The following is a 24,448-nucleotide window of genomic DNA, read 5'->3' as shown; positions in this document are numbered from 1 at the left end:
ATTTGCGAACACCTTCAGGTTTACATAACAGCTACCTCCAGATTCCCTTGCTAACTGTACTATAAATTTTAAAAATTTCAGAACATCTCCTATGTTTTCTTTCTCTCTCTCTCTTTAATTAATCTTGACTTATTGCACTAAGCAAATTCATTATCTTGCAACCAGTTATCGTCTTCTCTTGGCCCTCTTTACTGGACCATGGTCAAACCCCCTTCGTGGGCATGTGCCATATCACTCAGGAAACAACGACACGCCATATGACCGAGCGCTACTCTAGGCACGACCGTCCAAGCTTAACAGAAGCCACACGTATGACGTGCGCCTGCTTGTCTGGCCAAAACCACGATATTATTGTCTATCTATATATGTGGTTTTCGTCGGGCCCGCCTAAGCGACTGATGCTATGAGTCAGACGCACGCGTGGCATTGTGCGCAACTTGGCCTCGCTTTTATCGAGACCCAAGCGGCTGTAGTCAGTAGGTTCGGATTGTGCAGTGGGGCAGTCGCAGCGTTCCTGGGCAGCACAGGTTCTCTACAGCTGAGGGAAAGGAGTATCGATATATGTAGAGGACACGCTCGGAAGAACTGTGAGCATAGACGTGAATATTAGGCTTAAGAACAACGACGTGCTCAAGTTCGCAACTGTCTGTGCCGTTGCTGTTAAGCCTAACATTAGCGACCGTGTCATAACTGTTCGCCGCGACCCCTTTACATCGACATACGAGCTCGTATAATTGCTAATTAGACGGAAAAGAACTTTCCTTGCGGAAACCGTGGTTGCAGTAGATGGTAATGATTGCACTGAAATATTGCGATGTGCAAAAGTGCTTGTACTACTATTTGCGCAAACTGGGAATACGGGAGACAGGCGCAATCCGCCGCTGTCAGGAAAAAGCCAGCGGTGTCTCTAGTTATCACACGCGTGCTTGGGCCCTGACTGGCGAGTGTTCGGTTGACGCGACGCTTAGACACGCGAGTATGCGGCACACAGCGACGCACAAAGGTCGCGTGCTTATCGGACCGCACTCGGCTGCCGATGGCGGCGGTGACGTGCTCGAAAGGGGGAAGCGGGCCCGCATTGTTCCGCCCCCGTCCGGCCCGCCCCCCTCGGCGGCGATCTTCATCCGCGGGTGCTCGACCGGATAGGACCGGTATTAATAGGCGCCCGTCCGAGCTTCATTTTTTACGATGTGGGCATTATACGCGACGATGCGCCGCCCCTCCTAATAGACATGTCGGCGGCACCCGTTCGGTAGCGTACCATCCAGAGGAAAACGGGTTTTGGTGCAAATAAGTTATGTAACTGAACCGTGGTTGAGGACTGACTACATTTTTACAAATCTGACCGAGGTCTGGCTGGCGTTTGGTAAATAAATGCATTGCAAGTTCCAATAGACGCAACGATAACATGTCCAGCGCGCTGACTCCATCAGCAAGGCTCCACCATTTCTCTGCACTAGGTGGGCGCTTTGCAGCTCCTTGCTGATATCTTTTTGCACAAGGTATTAAAATTATGCTTGCCTGGCTTATGTCAGCGGTGGGTAGATTGAGGCACAGACCTTCTGTAACTGACGAAATGTCTTGACAGCCTGTTGCAAATGCAGTTTACGAACTAAGCGTTTTTTTTTTACGATCATCATCAACATCGCCATGACCCCCACAGAAGTAGATTGCAGGATATTGCGGAGCCGCTATGCGAATGATGAGAGTAGTCATTCAATTAATGAAATGCACAGAGGAAAATTCATTTTTTAGAGTGTTGACAAACATCGGAAATCAGCTGCGTAATGATTTCGCATCAAATATGCATATTACTAGTTGTAGAATGACAACCACGTTCCACCAGTGGTACCCGAATCGCCTCCTTCCATATGATAGTAGTATAAAACGAAGGCGAACTATGAACATGTAGATGGACGTGACTGTTCGCTCCTTTTCGCATACGTGTTTATCCTATATGGAAAACGCGCGGAACGCAAACACTGATATCTTAGCATTCGAGACGAGCGGCTGGCATAGAAAAATAAGTTGGAGCTTCGGAGTCAGCGGCATTATTAACGCTATAATTGCTTCACTGATTTAGAGGGTACACATGGCACACAACCGCACCCTGTACGCAAAAAACACAAAGAAAGTGCAGGGAAGTATTTTGTGCACAGGTATTGGAGGAAATGCACAAGTAAGCTTAACTGGGCTAGTCGGAGCAATTGCATCTTAGAAAAACGTAGCGCGAAAAACGAGACACAGAAAAGGTGAAGACAGGACACGAGCGCTCCGTGTCCTGTCTTCACCTTTTCTTTGTCTCGTTTTTCGCGCTACGTTTTTCTAAGATGCATTTGGAGGAAATACAGATTATTATACAGCCTCTGCGATGCAGCGAGTTTGCGATGCATTTTGGCCGCTTTGCCCCGCCCTTTGCACCTGGTACATTACGTGAACCTTTCGTTTCAACTCCTCTGGAAGATTGTATACCGTCTGCATTCCCGCTGCTGTGTATTTAAATATACCGGAGATAACAGTTCACTTCTAGAAATAAAGCGGCCGCCTCCTTCCTCTTTTGAGAGCACTACACCTGTACAGTTAATGGGCACTTTATTTCTGCGCCTTTTACACGTTTGTTCTCCGTGGAACCCTTTATTCCTGTGTGCGTTTATGGTCTTAATCAGGTCTAGTTAAAATTGACAGGGATATCGGTGGTAATACATAACCATGAAAAACTAAAATACTGTTTACCAACTGGTCTCAACTCGGAATGTACCTCCTCACTCTGAAAGAAGATTGCATTTCATTAGTTTTCTCTTTTGTGTTCTACCGAATTTCTCCTATTGTTTTGTGCTCATTCCTAACATAGTGATCATCACAGCTGTCTCTGCCAAGTGTTTGTTAGTAGGGTGTAGGTATCGTAAAGCCTCCTAAGGGCTTTTTGCCTGCACCCGCAGCGTTGCAATGTACGTTGTGATGTTGAAATAAATTTGATTTGATTTCATTTGAACTATTTCTTCTCGCTTTCCAGTGTACCCAAAACATACGTGACGACCCCAAGTCTCCTGAAACTATTCTTCTCGCACTATGACTCATGATGGACACGTAAAAATGTGAACTGTGGAAGATAGAATTGAATACACCCGTTCATTATAATAAATAAAAGCTTTATGAATTTCCTCCTGTTGCCTGAAAATGATGTGGGCCGCGACAGCTGCTCTGACCACTTGCTTAAAAGACTGCGAGCGAAATGTAATTAACCTTAATCTCGCCGATGCACTTTCACCCACTTCCCAGCAGTTCTGGAACACTAGCGTTCCTTCAGGATTAGACAAGCTTCGCCGCCTCATAAACCTTGGAAAGCCTTGAGTCCGCACCTTGCGGTTGTCGCAGGCCCGCATAACCATGCGTCCTGCTGCAATTGCGGGAAGCGACAGACCACCGCCGCATAGTCCGAGTTGCTTAATCCAGTACTACTAGTTGTTCCGGGGGCGTCATTCACATCAGTGCAGGTCCCTCAGCAATCCTTCTATTACCCCTATCAAGTTTTTTCCCTCGAATCATGCCGCAGGTACTGACATATGGGGAACATACGTATAAGGCTAGTTGCTTGCGTATTCATAGGCACACGAAAACGCATTCACTATGCGATGCAGTGATCTACTTGTGAGAAATAATTATGGTACTGTTATGAAAATATTGAAAATAATGGTCCAACCTTCCGATCGGTAGCAAAATCTTTCTCTTAAAGTTTCTGCGTCCCTTCGCATCACGTAGCTCACGCATCACGCATCACGTGTGTGTGCCTCGTCTCTCCTTTGTCCCCGTCTTTTTGGCTGGTTTTTCTTAAGTAAGCTAAGACTGCCGCAGATTACCAATGGAAACTGTTTTTGACGGTCGCAAGAAAGTTAACAGCGAAAATAATGCACGCCTTCCGAGGCGACATGCCCGTATATATTGGATGTTTCAGTAGAATGTTACGATATGTGAAGAAACTGCGTCCATTACAATTTCTCGTTGAAAAATACGCCTCTCCAGAATTTCTGCGTATGCGAAACCGGCAGATTGTTCGAGAACTGAATGTCGCGTTTTGGCTCCACTACGCTCTCATTTTTATGGCGCGGTGATCTGAGCGTCCACATCCCGACCCAGTAGGCACGAGTTCAGTTGCCGGCTTCCATGCCGTTTATTTCCTTTTGTGCTTTTTTCTCTTTTAATCATTAGTCGCCAAGCATGAGCTGTGCAGGTGCCTCTGTAAAGGCATACAGCGCCTGTACTTTCTGTCGGCCCTTTAAACCTAACGAAACCCGTGTGCAAAACAGCTGAGAGCTCCAAGCCCAACAGGGATGAGCTCGAACACGCGTCTTCGTCATACGAGGCATGTCTAGCAAATAAGAAGGCTTGTGTAATAATTCTTCGCTATCATTATGCAATAAAAAAATTGGCTGGTGCTTAACTAAGGTTAAGCCTGGATATCTCGAAGCGAAAAGCTGCGGTGATCCGCGATAAACATGCGCTTGCGGCGAATGTCAAACGATGACGCATAGCGCGCGGCAGCGTGCGCCTGTTCTATGGGCAAGCGCGCCTTATATACCCCTCTTTTCAAATGCGCACTGCGCACGGCTGCGGCGAAAGGTCAAACGGTGGCGAGGAGGAGAAGCAGCGGCGCACATGCGCAGTAGCCTGCGCCGTGCGTGACGTCACTCGTGCTCCGACATACGCCGGCTCACGCGAAGCGCAGTGTTGACTAGCGTAGTGAAGCTTTTCGCTTCAATATTGAAACTTTTCTCGATCACTCCCCGCTCATGCACGCACCGATGTACTCTTGTGTTGTCGAGATCAGCATGGTGAACGCGATGTAATTTATGAGTGCAGAAGAATTTTGTGGTCAATAATTGAGCGGCAATTAGAATAACTAGAATTGCTCACGAGGTAGTTGTCTGACAACTCAAATTGCATGAACGGGACAAAATTTCAGAGGTTAATAAAATCTAAGGGACCTCCTCGTAATATGGGAAGCTTGCACTAGAACTCTTTATAGTAGAACTTAATGCTGGGCTAGTTGGTGAATCATTCTTTGAAAATCGGATGTAACGCTGTTAAGGAGACCACAGAGAAAGCGTTCTTCTTTGTTGTGTCGTACTAGCTCTGTGGTGATCTCAAAGAACTCTTTAGTGACAGTTGATAGAAGAGCCCAGCATTGGAAGACTTAGGGTCTGATTTCAATGAGCTTGAGAAGCGAACTGCATTTATTTGAGCACGAAACATCCGTTTCGGTTGTTCCTTGCCGACAGGGGCCTTTATTTGTAAAGCTTACACTTCCTTGCAGCCTTCAAGCATGTGAAATGGCGCAAAAGACACCTCTGACAGTGCAGTGCAACGGAGCACTACTTCTTTCGCAGTTCAAGCTGCTCCTAGCGCAGCTGGTCACTTGACGCACTCCTCAAACAGCCGTATCAAATCCTCATTCTAACCTGCTTAGAGTCGACTGAGGAGTATAAAATAGCTTCGTAGATGCTCGAAGTCTTCAGAATGGGATGAAAGTGGAAGCCCTCTCTATTGCGCTCTTTTCATTTCCTTTCTTTGTTTCATGTACAGCCTTTTTTTTTTTACTGTTCTCAGTACGCCGGCTGGATCGTCATGTCGACATTTTCTGTCTAAGACCGTTAGAACGTTTTAACCCGGATCATCCAGGCGACGTTAGGGCCCGGATACGGACACGATACCAGTGAATTGTTACTTGCTAAAAAAAAAGAGTAAAGGCCGCTAACTATGCTCAAATAAAGGAAACGCCACCAGTCCTGTAAAGTGCGATGTTAACGACAGTTGAATTCAATAATGAATCATAACGCCGAAGAAGGAGGAAAACTATTCTGGAACTTCTTAGAATACCCTCATTTGCATCATTTGCTTTTACAAATGGCAACGCGAACTTCAAAAACATTCATTCGTTTATTCAGAAATATAAGGAGGCTCTGGTAAAAGCCTCTAAGCGGAGCTTGACAGACACTCAGCCCTTGCATCAAAGACTTCCGGGCAGAACGCTTGCAAAAAACACGCGCCATGCAGAAAGATCTGAAATATTAAAAAACATTGCATTACAGCAATACGTCCTGTATACAATTACGAAGGGTGCATTGAACGAAAGCTTAGAAATCGGGCATGATTAACGGAGGTGTGCCCTGTTGTAATAAACTCGAGGGATGGAAGAGGAAGGCGGTGGTGACGCTGGAACGCAATATAACGCAACACACATGCATGAAAAGCGTCCCCGCAAAAAGAAAATATACAGCAAACGTAAAACATAACTCGGCGGCATTTCTATACAGCATGCAGCGTCTAGTAAGGTGCTTGATGTGCTCAAAAGAAGCGTTCTTTAAAGTGAAAGATTTATAGTGATTTTTTCTATAGTGAGTAGTGAACGTAGTGAATAAAACGCGTATTTTCTTTTGGACACGGCACGCCATACTGGTTCATTTCCGTACCGGCGGCAAGCACGATTTTCTTCTTGCAGCCTTGTTCAGGTGGAAGATTTTACAGACAACTGAACTTGTTACGAGTTCATTCATATATTAACTGGTGCTATAATACGGTACCTTAGTTAAATTTCAGTATTATGTATACCATCTGATACGTCCCCTCCGGCTTAGAACAAGTTTGTCGGTGCTCAGAGTGTCTTTCATGCTTAATGTGTTAGAGCGGACGTTCGGAGGAAAAGCGATGCGTGTTGTCACACTAATTTATGATTGGTCGCCATGGTTGCGACGTCACACGCTGAACTGTTGATTGAAAATGATTAAAACTCGAGTTAAGTTGTGACTATATGAGGTCTTTAGAGAGAGGAAGTTTAAGGGACGGCAAAAGGGCAAAATGGGTGGGGGAACACACGCATATTAATGAGGTCCTAGTTCAAATAAAAACGTGAAATCGGCTTGGGCAAGGCATTTAATTCTAAGGCAAGATACCCGATGGTCCTTAAGGGTAACAAACGGAATGTCAACAGAAAGCAAACGTAGCAGGGCGCGGCTGAACGTTAGGTGAGCGGTTGAAATTAAGAAGTTTGCGGGGATACGGTGGCCGCAAGTGGCAGAGGGCAGAGTTAATGGAGAGATATGGGAGAGGCCTTTGTCCTTCAGTGGCCGTTGTCCGGCTCATGATTATGATGACGAGGTCTTAGCATGATTCAAATGTCATTATGATATGGAAGGATGTATAGTAAATTATGCTGAAAAAAAAAACTGAGGTAATCATGAGAACCGAACGTATGACTTGTGTTGCGAGTCGCACCCGCGACTCCTAGGGGCACTAAAACACGTTTGCTCGACTTAGTTAAAGGGACATCTTCTCTGTCGTATGTTGTATCAGATGGTCTAGTATGCCTGTTAATGTATGCTAATTAGCACGCGTCATTAGAAGGAGGTCCTCATTAAGAAAGAAAGTAGAAAAATAATTATATAAATAATTAGCGCTTTTAAGTCACACCATTACGACCGAGCTTAATTGTCCCCCTAATATTGCTACTGTTCTTCCTATTTTGTCGGAGCAACACGCATATTGAGTAGCGCAGCAATATGCGAGGCTCGGCTTACTGAGTCGCGTCGGAGGATGCATTGAGTGGCCTTCGAAACTGCTCGCCTCATGAAGCGTTAGCAAAAAAAGTAAACAGATAGATAGGAACTTGCAGCGAAAAGCAATTTTATGGGAATGGCCTCTGGGCGACCAGTGTAAGCGGCTGCCGACCCCGTTATGACCATTGAGGGACGCCGGTAGGTGCGCTTATTGCGAACTTGGCGATGGATATCCCTCCGTTCTCGGCTGCCGGGGGTGAGCACGTCTGACTCACCGCTCGTCGACTTCCCCACTTGCGGAACCAAGAAGAGAGGAGGTTTAGTTTATCTCCTACACCATGCAGGCTAAGCTCCATAAACGACCATCCAACTGATTTACAATCACTTCTTGTTAGGAGTAGATCGATGGCTGAATGCGTTAAAAAGCAGAAGGCATAGTCAGGGACGGCTGTGCTGTGAAATAATACGGAGAACTGAAATATTTACACAGTGCTATGAATAATGCAAAAGCGAGCGCTTTTTTTCCTCCGCTACGAGTACCGTCGAATGATCGGTCACAAATATCTTGAAATTCGTGCTGAGCAGACAGATTTCAAGCGTACGCTACGAGAATATTGAACTCGCTTGCGAGCATTCTTCGCAGGAAAGTATGGCCGCACTAGGAAGGATTGAAGAGGGCATTCAATTCGAAATACTATTCAAACTCCACCCGGCTGTGGATTCATACGGAATTCATAGCATACCTCTCCCCATCCGACATTTTATGCTCGCTCTTCTTACCCCACCCACCCCCGTTTCTTGGCTTTGCCTGGCATGGTTTTTTATGCTCTCCCCTGTCGTGCAGCTCACGCCATGTTGGCGCTGTACACAGAGCCTTGCTTAATCAATCAGAAGATATACTTAATAAATTCGCAGAAATTGTTACCTATGAGTGTTCTAAGCAGGTGTTCAAAAAACAGGTTGAAGAAATTTTGCTGAATGGAAATATAAGCTTCCATTGTTAGAAACACATTTTTTGAATATTTTATGTTTTTTAACCTTGATGTGATTATGTTATTTAGTTGGTGCAATCGCTCTCGTAAAACTAGACCTTCCACCTTGTTGTGAAGTTTGTTTCTTAGTGCTTCATCTCCTTTGTTTCATTCCGCTTTCCCGACTGACAATTATTCTCGTTGTTTTCTTTTAGTACAGGTACGCGAAACAATTTTATACACTAAGAGCACATATTTTCAATTTTATCGGTATCCGCTTATTCTCAAAAGAAAACATTCGACAGAAGTCTGTCTGGTTGGGAAATTTAATGTTAGGAGAAGGTAAGTGACGCCAACCAAGTAAAATACAGGAAAAACACGACGTTTCGGGACCGGCTCGGCCCCTTCTTCACGGTGTGACTACGGGCGAGCGCAGCTTGGCTTTTTAAGCCCCTGTGTGGAGGACCTGCGGGTCAATGGCCGCAGCCCATGGACGTAGGATGAGGGGAGAGTCCCCAGGGAACGATTAACATTCTCTCGTGTTTGCTGTATGTGCCACGACTCGAGTAGAAGCCTCCTGCGTGGGTTAGCTTCCGTTTCCAATACAATGGTGCTGTCGAAGTCAATTGGGTGGTCACACCCTTCACAGTGTTCGGCCACGGCGCTGCGTTGACGATTCATGTGACGGACGTCCGCTTTGTGTTGGTTCATCCTTTCCGCGAAGTTCTTCGTTTCCCCTATGTACGACGCCGGGCAGACGGAACACGGAATTTTGTACACGACGCCCTGGGCCTTTTCTCTGGGCTGCCGGTTTTTTGGGCGGGGGAGAAGGCGACCGATAGTGCTGGTCGGTTTGTGCGTTGTCAGCACCCCTTCTTTTCCGAGAATGCGACCGAGCGTCTCGCTCACGCCTCTCACGTAGGGGATGCAAACACGTTTCCGCTTCTGGCATGCGTCTGAGGAAATAATAGACCGGATTTTGTTTTGCCTTTCTTGCTTCCTGATAATGCGCCGGATGAATGAGCTTGGGTAGCCGTTCTTTTGGAGGTCAGAAATGACTCGGTTCTTCTCCTTCCTTTTCTCTTCACTTGAGGAACATATGGAGTCGGCTCTCTTCAGTAATGACGTCACGACAGATGCTTTGTGCGGGATGGGATGGTTCGAATCGAAATGTAGGTACCGTCCTGTGTGGGTTGGCTTCCTGTGCACCGAGGACTGCAGGTCTCAGGGACGACACCGACATCGTCATACTCCCGGCAGACAAGGGCAACTCTACAGTGGTGATGGACCGACGCGACTACGAGGAGAAGGCGTCAGCCCTTTTGAGCAGTGGGGCGTATGAGAAGGTTCGCAAGGATCCGACTTCAAACACTCAGGCAACACTCAACAAAACCCTGGCAGAGATGTTCAAGCGGCATCCTGATTTCAAATGGCTTTACCTCCGCCTCATCTCCAGAAACGGCTCAGCTCCAGGTTTTTACGGGCTACCTAAAACTCACAAACCTGGCGTCCCCCTTCGGCCAATTGTAGACTTCACCCTGTCTCCTCTGCGACGTCTCTCTGACTACCTGCACAAGGTACTGGCGCCGCTCGCCGGCAGAACACCCACGCATGTACAGAATTCGCGGCATTTCGTCCAACTTGTCTCGAACCTTACCGTGGAGGAAGACGAAAGCCTAGTCTCATTTGACGTGGTGTCGCTATTTACCTGCGTACCGGTTCCCCTTGCTGTGTCCGTCGCTCGCCGCGCACTCGAAAACGACCAAACGCTGCACGAGAGAACTCCACTCAACGTCGATGAGGTATGTCGCCTTCTCGACCTCTGTCTGCGCAGTACCTTTTTCACCTACAACGGAGAATTTTTCAAGCAAACAACCGGAACTGCTATGGGGGCATCAATTTCAGTCACAGTGGCTAACCTAACCATGGAAGACGTCGAAAGCCGGGCCCTCTCCTCCTTTAATCCCAAGCCAAAGTTATTCCTCCGTTATGTAGACGACTGCTTTTGTGTGGTGAAAACCTCAGAGATAGAAAACCTCCAGAGTCATCTAAATTCAGTTGAACCGGCCATACAATTTACTGTTGAACATGAACAGCAGGGCAGCCTGCCTTTTCTGGATGTCCTACTTACAAGGCACGACAAAGGCCTGCAGTCCTCGGTGCACAGGAAGCCAACCCACACAGGACGGTACCTACATTTCGATTCGAACCATCCCATCCCGCACAAAGCATCTGTCGTGACGTCATTACTGAAGAGAGCCGACTCCATATGTTCCTCAAGTGAAGAGAAAAGGAAGGAGAAGAACCGAGTCATTTCTGACCTCCAAAAGAACGGCTACCCAAGCTCATTCATCCGGCGCATTATCAGGAAGCAAGAAAGGCAAAACAAAATCCGGTCTATTATTTCCTCAGACGCATGCCAGAAGCGGAAACGTGTTTGCATCCCCTACGTGAGAGGCGTGAGCGAGACGCTCGGTCGCATTCTCGGAAAAGAAGGGGTGCTGACAACGCACAAACCGACCAGCACTATCGGTCGCCTTCTCCCCCGCCCAAAAAACCGGCAGCCCAGAGAAAAGGCCCAGGGCGTCGTGTACAAAATTCCGTGTTCCGTCTGCCCGGCGTCGTACATAGGGGAAACGAAGAACTTCGCGGAAAGGATGAACCAACACAAAGCGGACGTCCGTCACATGAATCGTCAACGCAGCGCCGTGGCCGAACACTGTGAAGGGTGTGACCACCCAATTGACTTCGACAGCACCATTGTATTGGAAACGGAAGCTAACCCACGCAGGAGGCTTCTACTCGAGTCGTGGCACATACAGCAAACACGAGAGAATGTTAATCGTTCCCTGGGGACTCTCCCCTCATCCTACGTCCATGGGCTGCGGCCATTGACCCGCAGGTCCTCCACACAGGGGCTTAAAAAGCCAAGCTGCGCTCGCCCGTAGTCACACCGTGAAGAAGGGGCCGAGCCGGTCCCGAAACGTCGTGTTTTTCCTGTATTTTACTTGGTTGGCGTCACTTACCTTCTCCGCTTATTCTGTATAAGAATTCTTCTTTGTATAAATGATTACTCAATATGTGACAGTGCATTTGTGCATTTGTGCAGTGCATTTTTGTGCGATTGGTTGTTTTACTTTGCTTGCAATCATTTTGTATTTTTCTGTGTTTGCTGTCAATTCTGTATGCGAGGGGGCTGCGACCTCCGTCAGGCACTCAAATGCCTTTAGTCCCAGCCTCTCCTCGTATCTCAATGGTAAAGAAAACAAATCCTGAAATCCTGAAACTGCGTGCCGAAATTGGACGCATTTTGTAGTTCTTATTCGGAGCTGGAAGCGGCAGGCTGTGCATCGTCAGGGCCTTCAACTAGCTAAAGACAATGCTCCGTACCGCCGAAACAACCATACACATGAAATCCCGTTTTTTACACCCCGCTATAGGTTGAAACCACAGTAAATACCGCCTTGACCTCAGGCTACGAGCATCGGGCGTTACCAAATCTTGTCTTCTCTGATTATTTTCTATTTTTGCAGACTTTTCGCAGTAACGCGGTAACCGCATACAACCGTGGCTGCTCGCACAACGCAGGAGAGACAAGGCTAATAGCTTTATCTGTGGAAGCTTGTTCTTTTAGTCGGAAGCAGAGCTTCCCCAATCTCCCGAATTCGCCGCCCCTTTCGGCGTTCAACCCCGAATTACGCCCGTCGGCTAACCCGCGCAGCGGCTACCGAAAATTGAATTTCGAATATGTGGACGCCGTCGTCTATATCGGCGGCACTCCATCATGCCGATTATATTATATTCTCTCCCGGCCACCGTTCGATGCCTTCCGCACTGATTTCTCTTCAAGCCAGGATTGCTCCGTTCGCCATTTCGATTCCTCTCATCTCATTTCCTTGGCGTCGACGCCCTGCTGTTGTCAGCTCGCTAGGCCTGTACAGCCTCTCTTGCTCTCCGTACAGGCCCGCTTTCTTCGACAAAAATGGCATTCCGCATAGAAATCGAATTGATCGCTTTCCGACTTCAAGCGGCTTTGAAGCGTTTGCCGTTTGAGTTTATCCGCTTTTCCGCTTTTTTTTCCCGTTTCTTTATAAATGCGTTACAATTGCGCTTTCGAGCTCTGCCAGACTGCCTCATGCCCGCGCTTTTATCTTCGAGAATCTTAGTTCCTCAACCTCGCGTGCCGACCAAATACTCGCGTGAGTACTCGCTTACGCAGCCACTGCTTAAGTACTCGCATGGAGAACTGGCATGCGACAGCCAAGTGCGAAAGAAAACATCTTGCGTCGATCCGAGCGCAACGGTTGCAGTGTTTCAAAATCCACGGAGGAATTGCCTATAAAGAAAATCCAGCATGCAGGGGACTGAATTCTGACATTGCGCATGCATTTTTGAGCTGTTTGATTGCTCAAGCCACAAGAGGCCCGGCCGTTGCATCATTTGCTGTTACTTTCTCTGTGCGTCATATATGACAGGCGCGCAAGTATTTCTTACTGCAGCGGCGTTATTGTGGTCGGGAATGAGCTCCAGCGCATGTATATTTATTTTTTGTTCACATCTGCAATTTTTATTTCACTGTTTTTGTTCGGATCAGAGATTCATTTTGAATGCGGATCTGATCGATTTTTGCCTCTTCGCGCCCTTCAGGGCGACATTCAATAGCTCTCGCTAGTTGTTTGGCATCCTCCCGTTCTCTGGAGCAATTTTCCTCTCATTGAATGAACTCTTCTCGTAGCATGGTTTCGTCTTATTCTCATCGTCCTTTTCTTCAATCCCCGTTCCCCTCTCCTTCTTTCGCCCGGTTCTCAGGTGGTGGCAAAATCTACTAATTTCTACATAGGAGCCGCCGAACAGAAACTACACTCGGAACGGAAAGGACGGAAAAGGGGGCAAGTTGTCCTCTAGCGCCTTTATAAAGATGAGTGCGCTAGAGGACAGCTTTCCTGTCTTTTTACTCGCATATAGGTCTATTCGTGTTTAGAGTTCAGCATGATTTGTTACCAGCGCCGCGTAAAATAAAAGGTTTAGCAATTATCTCTTAAGGAAGAAAGGAACAACTAAAATGGGTCAATAAAAATTCTCGCAACACGATTTATGGGCTCCACGGAAATAATCAGCAAGCAATACTTATCTGTGATGTCGTTAACGTAATTATAAGGTACGAACTAAACAGGCAACAACGAGTACTGAAGGCACTTCAGTGTTCAAAACAGATATGAGCAGCGTACCGTGTTTGCCATTGTTGCAGTTCGTATTTCCCACCTGAGACAGTTGTCGTGGTGGGTTTTATCTTTCATAGACAGACAATCAATTGCACGCCCCAAACACAGCTTTAAAATGTTTGCTCGTTGAGCTATATTCCTAAAAACTGTCAGGGAGTTGTCGTAAAGTTTATCTAGGACGTGCAACTAGAAAAACTTTACGTGTAACTAGAAAAGAAGTAAAGGTTTTCTAGTTGCACGTCAAAGGAAAACTTTACTTCTTTTAGAAACCTAAATACCTATCAAGAATTCACGACTGCTCTTTGTTCTGAACGTAAGTTTTGCCGCCGCGATGGCTCAGTGGTTGTGGTGTCTGGCTGCTGACCCGAAAGACGCGGGTTCGATCCCGGCCGCGGCGGTTGAATTTTGATGGAGGCGATATTCTAGAGGCCCGTGTACTGTGCGATGTCAGTGCACGTTAAAGAACCCCAGGTGGTCGAAATTTCCGGAGGCCTTCACTACGGCGTCTCTCATAGCTTGAGTCGCTTTTTGAAGTTAAGCCCCATAAACCAAACCAAGTTGAGGCGAAAAAAATTTTTTTGTGGAAAACAAAGTGAAATCATCTTTTTAGTCCATCCACTTTTCTGCGTGAAAAAAAAACAAAACAAAAAACATGCGGTTTACAGTGAGCTTGTTTTCGCATGCTTAAACTAGGGGATTGTCTTTTTCGTGAGCTTGAGGAAGTGCTCAACATTGGTGATAGTGTGAGTTGCAATGCTGGAAACGGTGATCTGAAGCACGGCGGTAATAGGCCGCTGCAAATAAAAAAAAATGACTTTGTACTCCGAGGGATCGTGGTGGAAACGTGGGCACAATGAGTGTCCTGTTTTCTTGAGGCACGGTGTCCACCTGCGCCAACTGAAACTAATTCTATCCACGTGTACAATATTTTTGAAAAACAAAAGTAAACATGAGAGCGCCACATTTACCAGGCAGATAAAAAAAGCGCCTTCTATTTTCGCACGGTCAATTTAGAACTTGTCGTATATGACGCAATTTAACATGCCAAATCTGTAAATAAGGCAATGTGCAGACAGCCCTCGGGTTTTTATTTTCTTACGCAAACTAAAGGTACTGTGGTGAACTTTCACGTTTGATATCCATAGTTGTGGACATCGGACATTAATGCCCAAAATCTATGAGTGACCTTTCCTTGTGGCGATGTTTCGTTTTTGTGAGCTATACTCCGTTTCATACATAGCTGTCAACGCAGCCAAGGCTACGGCGCCTGTTCGCGCTCCTCGTCCGCATCGTAATGTAGTGCGTCAAAAGTGAAAAGAGTAAAGAACTCAAAATTAAAGTTATTATTGGTTAATATTGCAGTATAATGATAACGGTGTTTTATTTTGCAGAAAGATTGCTTTTTCTTTAATGTTCTTCAAAACAGAGTGCCTTAGTTTTCTGGTTTTTTTTCGGCTCCTCCTGTATCAGGTTTTCGCAGCTAGGCCGGCCGGCGATGTCGTCTGCTTTCGTCTTTCGGTTTCCGAGAATGCGAAAATGGCACCGCTATCTCCTACTCGCTTGTTTTCTTCGCCCACTGCGGCTTTAAAAACATCTCCTGCTCGCATATTCTCCAAGCTGAAGCCTCCGAAAATTTCGAAAGACTGCAAGCAGGTGATCGTCAACGTTTACTGTAGCGTAAGGAAGCGCTTCCCGGAGAAGACTGCGCGTGATGTTCTCGAAACTGTGGGCGAGGTGACCGGGGTGAGCCCTCGGACAGTTGCGAGGTTCAAGAAAGAAGGTCTCTCTGCTGGAATAAGATCACCTTGTGTGCCGCATGCTAAAAAGTCGCTCATTGCCCGAGAAAAGCACTTCGCAATCACGTCCGTCGCCAATACAATACAGTGCCTTTTCCCTTCGAAGCAAGTAAAGAGCGCTGTGTTTTTCAAGGTAGGCATTAGAGTTTGACAGTTTCGACTTTCTACCTAATGATTATTTTAATAAAAATAAAAAAAGAGAAAAAAAAACAGCAAAAGCCGGGAGTCGAACCTTGGCATCTTGTAAAATGAACACACAGGCGCGCGCTTCGTACCACTCAGCCACGACGCGAGGTGGACGGATGCATTTTGCTTGTTTTTTGCAGAGGACTACTTTCGTACCTTTGGCAGCGTTGACAGCTATGTATGAAACGGAGTATAGTACCGTACTGAATGACCTTATTAACGGTATCTAAGATCGTGTCTCCAAAAGGAGAAACTTCAATTATTTGAGCTACAAGCGTTCTTCATGTGGATCACCAACGACTAGCTGTGACTTTTCAGATGATGAAACAAGTGAGAACTCTAGCGCCAGCCAGAATGACAGCGAATCTCTTGCATGGTTGTTGAATAAAGATAAAAAAAAAGCGATGAACATGGAGTAGAAGGAAGTTGTCACGAGAGGATTTCTGAAAATGAAGACCTTGTTCTCGCTTTTTGGCAAGTAATGGTAACGTACACGTGGCTACAACCATCGTGAGCACTGGTGAAGCTGGTGAAAGACCTAAAGTAATCGTCGAATATAAGTTCAATGGTGTGCCGATAAGCTAGATATCTTATTGGTTTTGTACCGAATGCTAACAAGAACATGATAATGGCCGCATCGGCTCACATCGTAATTTAATTCTTTTTCTCCTTACAACGCTAGCTGGGAGTATTCCTGAAGTGCAAAGAGCAATTGCTGGAAAAAAAATCGCTTTGGTGAATTGTCTTTTTATTTAATCGAGAAAACACGTCTGCCGAAGCGTAGCCGACTAAGCAGTGAAAGCCTACAGGCAGCCAGCTCTAAACAGGCCTCACAGAAACCTTGCGTATGCAAAGCACTGCGCTACGTTGGGTGCAATCAATGGTTCCAGCAGAGCCCGCCAAGCCCGAAACAATGCAGACGTGAAGGTTGCACATCAAAGAGGACTATTTGGTACAGCAAATGCGGAATCTTTGCTGGTGTATCATCAAAAAGCAAGTGTTTATCTGTTTCAGAAGTAGCTATTGCGCAAAGATTGTTTCACTGAAGCGGATTAGAGAACGCAAAAGCATGTCTGGTTTTGTACATGCAGCTTCTTTCAGGCACGATGCCGTCATATGTGGGATCAGAAAAATGCGCGAAAATGTAAGAAACTTCCTTTTGACTTCTGGTATGGCTTCTGATCGTGATTTATGTAATAAATGATTTTTTTTTCTATCAGCAGATTTAATTGGTGCCTAAAAGGGATATTAGTGGACTAATAGCACAAACAAGCGAATGCACCTATTCGTGGACTACAGCGTCATCGAGATCAATGGTCTCGAGTATTTCGCTCCACAACTACTGAAAACAAGTAGTTTGTATGAAAAACACACTCGAATCTCTTTATTTACTTCATATGCGCTCTGAGAAACGTGATTGTGTTCTTATTGTACAGAATATGGGGCATAGAATTCAGGGAGGACACTTGAGCCCATCATTAGAACATTTTTATTATGCACGCCGTATTTTTTCTCGCTTGCGACTATGAAAGTGGAACAAAGTCATGAAATACGGGTTTGCGTCAGTCTGTTGTACGCCCGAAATTAAAAAGCACCCGCGATTACCGCAAATGACAGATGCGAGCGGCGACATTTTGTTCCGGTTGTGCGCACTCACAACGAACGTTCATAACGCTTCTCTGCACTGCAGGAGACTAAGCGTCGAAGAAGTACAGAATCGTCAGTCGCAGGCGCAATTACTCGACGCGGCCGACGCAAGTTGGAGTATCGCTTCAGATTTGTGCCCACGGCTTCCACTGAGAGGATACCAATTATAAACAACTAACCCAGCGTTTGCAGACGAACAACGCAGAGGGTAAAAAGTCGTTTTGCGCTGCAGCTACGTGAACACTAAAACAGCGCAGAATAGTACGGACATCCAACTCACTGAGCGTCGCCGCCACATTTGCGTTCTCCGCAGGAAATGCCAACAGCGACGGTCAGGCATCCTGCGTCCATACGCTCCAGGAAATATAAAGTTCTACTCTGGCAGACGCAGCTAGTTCGCCGCATCATTAAGCGTGGCTGAAAGCGGTCGCACGAATCGAAAGAGAGCGCGTCGAGCCGGCTCATGCCTCTTGCGGAGCATGGCGTCCGCGACGGCAGGTCATTAGAGCAGCGCATCCCGAAATTGGCGCCCGAGCAAACAGGTGAGTGAACGAGGAGCCCTCCCAAGGCCACGCCCAAAATGCGGAGTTCCAACACTGGCGCCGGGAACGCGCTTTTATGGCAGGGAGACCGGGATCGACCGCGACCTCTCTTACCGAGAGTGTCGCTGGCAGTAGACAGAGTTTAGCACGAACTTAATTAAATAAAAAAAAGAGAAAGCCAGAAGTGGAAATGGATGACTGGACGAGTTGTTTAGATGTGCTGACATCGATCAGCTCTGATATTTCACTCCGCGCTGCCTCACTGACCGAAGATCTCCACGCGTTAATCACCAACATAATTCATGATGATGATGTCCGCAGGCTTAATGGCACAATTGAGGTCCTGACTCGTATCCTTCCTGCTTTCATTTTCTTCTTTGCAATTCATAAGCCCAGCCTTCAGAACCAGACGTCGCTCATAACAGAGGTATTCCAAGATTTGCTTTTTTGCCTGATACCAAGAAATGCCTGCGGCTAACAGAAGTATAGGGAAGCACCATTGCGCTTTTTATTCCCAGTCACTCTTGACTGCTTCTGCTCCTAGCAAGAAGCTGACGTCTAGACGTTTAGTTTTCCTTTTTAATCTTCAATGGTGGCTAAACGAGCAGCTCAGGAAGTTCCTAACTTAGGTTTCTGCATAAAACACATTGCAAACACTTCGGGGCGTCAAAGCCGGCCGCTGACTTAGGCCGCATTCACCAAGAGAGAATGAAAGGACGAAGACCATGCCCTTTCTCCCGAGACTGCGACAGGCGGTGGGGAGGGAGGGAGGGGGGAAGGGTCACTGCACTCTGCGCGCATCCGCCGCGCGGGGCATGTGCCGGCTTCGGTTGGCCACCACGGCGGCATGCAGTCATCCCCGCATGCAACCAAAGGGCCGATTCAACGAATTCACTTGCTACCGCTGTGTCTTGCCGCTACTCCATCTCCACTTGGATCTGCCAGTCGTAGAGGCTCAGAACTATAAAAAGCCCTCGACTCCAGCGCCGTGGTTGGGTTCCTGTCTCTTAAACCAAGAGACATGCAGGAATGCGTACCGCGTCGCATACCGGCACGAAACGCAAGATGCACTCAACTAGCTATACCGCAGCTTCCGCTTTGCTGGCTTGGTACCAGGCCAGAACATGCGCACGTCTCAGGCGAGCGCTGCGCGCTTCCACTCAGTTCCTTATTCGGGAAGCGGAAGACTGTCACGTATTTGGGGAAGCAAATAGGAAAAAGTAGGCACTATTCACCTGCAGTCGTTGTCTCTTGATGGGCCCCGGCGTCGTCAGCGGTCGTGGGAGCGCGGCGATGTCGCTGGCCGCGGGAAGAACATGCACGTATATCCGCGAGAAACCAGTCGAGAAGAAGCGGAAGTCTCGCCGCCAACTGCGGCTGCAGCGTCGTGTGGTGTCTGACGGGGAACCCGAGACTGACGCTTCCTTCTCGCGCTGCGCGGCTTGCAGGCGCCAGCCGCGGTCGGCGGTGGTGTGCAGCACGGCTCCCCACCGGCGAGCAGGGAAAAGAAAAGGGTTCAGCAGGGAGCGCGGCGCGCGCGCGCCGCCGGCCACCGGGATGTCGTGCGGCCCCGCGCCGCAGCGGCCGCGGGAATCGCGGGAGGCGAAAAAAATAAAAGGGAAGGAGGCACCAGAATCCCGAGCGCGGCCCAGCGCCGCCGCTGCTCGCTGACGCCGGTGGCCCGGGAAGCAGCGGCGAGGAAAAGGGCACGGAGTGAGGAAAGGGCGAGAGTATCGAAGACCGGCTAAGGCCCGAGGCGACGTCGGTGGCGACGCCGCCATTGCAGGCCGCTAAAGAAGAAGCTGGGCCCGGGCCCGCCTCTTTCCCACTTCCCTCCCACTGCCGGATGGAACCGGGGCGCCATCTGCCGCGGACCCGGGACACTGACCCCCTTCCCGCGCGCTCCTTTCCTTTCACCTCCCACGACGCCGACCGGCGGCGGCCTGGTGCGGAACGCGTCGAGTCACGTGGAGCCGCTCTTTTCACAGCCGCCGAAGGCTGCCTTCGCGTAACGACGTGAAGGACGTGCGCGGACTTGTCATATTGAGCGAAGATTGAAAGGAGAGCCCGCCGCCGCGTGGCTGGTGAGGAATGCTCCCCTCCCTCCTTGGCCGTCTGTTCCCCGTGATGCGGTTTTCATCTTTTCTTGAGGTCCTCCAACATTTCCTCCAACTCCCCTTACTTCCCGTTTACTCCCTTGCCTGCGGCTGCAGCCACCATCGCTTTCGTCATCAGCAATCTTCCGGAATTTCCCGGTAATGCAACCTCATTAAAACTTGCAGAATGGAAGAGAACCGGAAATTACTAACCAATTAAAATGTCAGTTGCGTAAGTGTGCGCTGCAAAGCGCATTTATTACATATATGCACCTTTTAAAGATAGCAAATAGTATGTTCACATTTTTGCCTGCGTGTCCTTTGAGTGTCGGATAATGCGTTCGAATAAAAAACGAGAGACGTGACTTGAAATTCGCATAGTAGTATCATACTTTTCAGAGCACGCGGGACGAAAGCCGTCTCACTAACTCAAAAACGATGCTGTGTAAGATTATTTTTGTGGAAGCGACAAGGTGGAATGAAGCACTATTCTAATGGCAGAGTGCGCTGAGCACTTTCTTTCAAGTAACTTACCTTTCTGCTCTCATATTTGCTAATCCGCATTAAAACTGGTAGCTCAGTCGCTTAAAGGCAGCGCTCTTTTATATCTCGAGGATGCTTAGATGCTTCAGTCTGTAGTCATTAAGATGCACTAGATGCCTCTCTAGTTCCCGTACTGCGAGTTGGAGTATTCCACCAGAAGCGACGAATTGTGTAACGGAGAATAGTCGTTCATTTCATCCGTTACGGTGTACAGCAGGCTTCTCCATAGTATTTCAATTTCGTCCCTCGTGAGGAGTTGTAAATCATGTGCCTTCAACTTACGAAAACTAAACATTCCGACAAGATTGGCATGTCGGGTTGGGCTTGATAACTTATAATGGACTGTGAGACGTCTGCAACCAAACTTTTTTTCGTTTATTATAAGCCTTCAACTTGAAAAATTGGTTTTGAGTAGAGGAAATGACGCAGTAATTAACTGTCTCACAAGTCTCTGTGGACACCCGAACCGCGCGCTGAGTTACATGTTCAAGTCTTATGGTTGCCGAAAAAATTCTCGGAACAGAAAGAAATGTCAGCCAACTTACTTGACCTATACCTGTTGCGATTTTTAACGAATTAAATGCAATGTTTTCAGAACTCAAACTAATTACGGATTTCAGAAGCTAGAGTACCTAATACCAAATTTTTTGAAGGCATATCCGGCTACAGATAATTTAATACTGGAAAACCGGATCGATAAGACTTTTAATGGGTTGCCCATGAAGTCTTGCGGAGTAGTAAAAAAGAAGAAAAATCAAACTAGCGTTCTTTTTAGAAATACGATAGCCTTTTATGCACACTAATTATGACCCGTTTTTTCTTTTATCCTCCACTTCTTTTATCACATAAATTTGCTCAAAGTAGCTTGGCACTTGTGCGATACATTATCTGTGGTTTCGTCTCAAAATGCTCATGTTTGTATTGTGCGTGTTTACTATTTCTTTCGCTATCTTAAGAATTAACTTTGCCTTAATTTTTTTTTCAAACTGGCTGCATTTTTACAGCGTTTTATCGTATGTGATGAAGTGTTTTCAATGTACGTATGTGTTTTGCTTGTAGAGGAAGGTCACATTGCAGTTATGTGCCAGACAACCTTTTGCTCGCTTCTCCTGTATTTGCATGACCGAAGCTAAACCAGAACAAGGTGAAAAACTTGGAGGCCTTCTAAAGCACCTTCCTACAGAAGAAAATGAGATATAATTTGGAAGTTGACCCATTCACCAAAATTGAAAAGGACCTCAAAATTTTGTGAAGTAGGCCCACCCCAGATAATGAATTAAGGTGGATTAGTTGCTGAATTAAGGTGGATTAGCGGGTGAATTAATGTGACTTTTGTGGTTGATCAATGTGAATTAGTAGAGATTAGCTGATGTATTAAGATGTATTACTGGGCCGGGTAAGTACGTATAAGGCCGGGTAAGCTTGCCACGAATAGGCTGCTAGCGGCAAATTGAGTCTTCGTTTACAAAGTCAAGGTGGGAGCCATATTACGTCGCCTTCCAATGCAACACAACTACCATGCTGGTACAACCGAAAGAAATCACAAATAAAAATTGCGACCCGCACCACTAGGTATCCAAGCGTCATAACCGCCGCGGCCGGGATGAGTGTCCATAAAACGTGTCTGGCATACAACGTCTGGGCCATATGACGATGGCGTTGCGCGCTCCGCTGGCCATATCGTCTCATGACGCCGTCAGGATCGAAACCGCGAATCTGTGCGATGCAGCAGAATGACACTCCTACCGGGGCCACACTGCAAAATTAGGCCGCGACAAATGACCAGTACAGATTTTCCAGTTAAGAACGTCATCTTTGCACTTGTAGTTGTACCTTAATACTAGCGGCTGTGAAAGGAACCAGAGCGCACACGGCTGACGCCTTCCCGCTTTGACGGTAGATGAAGAAGATCCATTCGGACGAAGGTGGCAGAAAGCGAAGATCGATGAAAGCAGGAAATTTGTAAATATTTGCTAGTAATACCTGTGACGGATTGTTGAAGATTATGTAACTGTGAAGAGCTTGAGCTTCCCAACGTTGCTTCTCCGCTACAGACACGAAACGCCTTGCTGGAGTAAAGTGTTATCGATTAGGGGCGTTTAACGTGGGCAGAACTGCGGGTATGTAGCGCGCCCGTCTTTGCAGGCGGTAATAATCATCACTCACCGGGCGTTGCTTGTGGGTCTTACCCGTGCCTTCAGCAAAGCGTCATATGGCCGGCGGGCTGAGATTGCACGCATGCATCAAGACGGCAGCGTGCAGATAGCCATGCAAGTGTGTAATGGCTTCACCGTGGAACGTCGTTTCAATAAGTTAGGAAAAGCTTTGTAAAACGAAGAAAAAACCAACTATCGCTTCGCTCATCTCAGCCGCTTTTTTTTTGTTGAGAGTTTTGCCGGTCGTGTCTTTTTTTTCGCCAATACTAGTGTCAAGTACAATCCTAAACTTCGGTGAAATCTGTATTCATCACGACTTTACATGCCCGAAAAAACAAATAAAGATGCGGTAGATTTGTTAAACGTCTGTTTTTTTGTTGTGCACTTGGCGAAAAGTTTAGCGGTTGATAGGTAAGCTCCGTTTTCTGGAAACATTTACTTTTTGCGTCTTTGTCGATTATGTCTTTTGGTAAGAATTAAACCAGTCATGGCAGCCAAATTTGGCATATTAACTGTTTATTATATCTTATTACCTCGTTGTATATTATTTAATTTCGTTCTTGATAAATTTCTCAGGCCGTACGCTGCGGCATCTCCCGGATCTTATGATCAATCTCGTCGAGCTTTGCATCATGAACGCTCTGCAACGCATGCGGCCTACGCTTCCGCGCTCCTAACCTTGAGTGGTTACACAGCATTCCCTGTTGCACGAAAACTAAACCCGGTCCGCCTGGTGTCTGTCGCAGCATATATAAAGCCTGCCTCCTTTGCGCTTCCCTCCAGTCAGCGGCGAAACCTGGCCGGTGTGGCTGAAATTTTACTTCGTTCTTGGCAGGTAGGTTTTTTTTAAAACTGTCTTTGGCACAGATATTTTGGTTGTTGACTGCACTCTAATGTCTTCTGTGTGTTCGGTATGCGACAAGCCGGTAGAGGGCAAATTCCTTGCCTTTTCCGTTTGCAAGGAAAGGTTCCAACTGGGAAAAAATCTATTCCGCGATTGCAGACAGTGCCTACAACACTGTCCGCGTTTGCAGACAGTGCCTACAACAAAATGTTCACTGTTAAACGCGAAACATGGACGCGCCATACCTGCAAGTCTGTTGTAGGTTTCAATATTAGTGATGATTCACTGGACCCTGAGTTTTGCACTAATAATATTGTTACGTGGCCCGAAGTCTATGTCGGCACAAGGACGACCGGAGCACAGGGTCCAGATCACAGCTAGCCCCGAGCGGCAAGCGCGCACACACCGGGCACTTCCTCTGCGTCGTCTTCACGGAGATTATCCGTTGCATGGCCCCCCGGTCGGAAAGGCACCGTCTCGGTGCTCATCAGGGCAGTGAGGGGGACTGCAAGACGTAGGGCTTGAGGCGAGAGACGTGCACAACATCGGTCTGATGCTGAGAGGACGTGGCACCGGGGAAGGCGGGAGCGATCTCGTAGGTGACTGCGGTGACTTGGCGCAGGACACGGTACGGGCCGATGTAGCGGGACAGAAGTTTTTCAGAGAGCCCCACGCGGCGAGATGGCGACCAAAGCAAGACGAGGGAGCCAGGGGTGAAGGAGACCACACGGTGACGGCGGTTGTAGAATTCCTGCTGAGAGGTCTGGGAAGCGAGGAGCCGGGAGCGTGCGAGTTGGCGAGCGTGGTCAGCGCGGGTAATGGCGTCGTGGGCGTATGCAGACGGCGGAGCAGTAGAAGTGGGAAGCAGCGTGTCCAGAGGCAGCAGGGGCTCGCG

At 47.5% G+C, this 24,448-nt stretch overlaps 1 protein-coding gene across 2 annotated transcripts in view; it reads right to left on the bottom strand.

Annotated features, from left to right (window-relative positions):
• LOC149344356 (coiled-coil domain-containing protein AGAP005037) overlaps window positions 1-19,416 on the bottom strand; it is a 443,868-nt gene extending 424,452 nt beyond the window's left edge. For both annotated transcript variants that reach the window (XM_089546281.1, XM_089546282.1), the window contains exon 1: window positions 19,150-19,416. The gene's annotated coding sequence lies outside the window, so the exon portion shown is untranslated. The remainder of the gene's footprint in view (window positions 1-19,149) is intronic.
• Window positions 19,417-24,448: the final 5,032 nt, after the last annotated feature.

The sequence above is a fragment of the Amblyomma mixtum genome, chromosome 5, assembly GCF_055824585.1.
Source record: "Amblyomma mixtum isolate Tamu chromosome 5, ASM5582458v1, whole genome shotgun sequence".
NCBI classification, from domain to species: domain Eukaryota; kingdom Metazoa; phylum Arthropoda; class Arachnida; order Ixodida; family Ixodidae; genus Amblyomma; species Amblyomma mixtum.
Note: the sequence above shows the minus strand (reverse complement) of the source record. Positions and strands in the feature narration are given on the sequence as shown.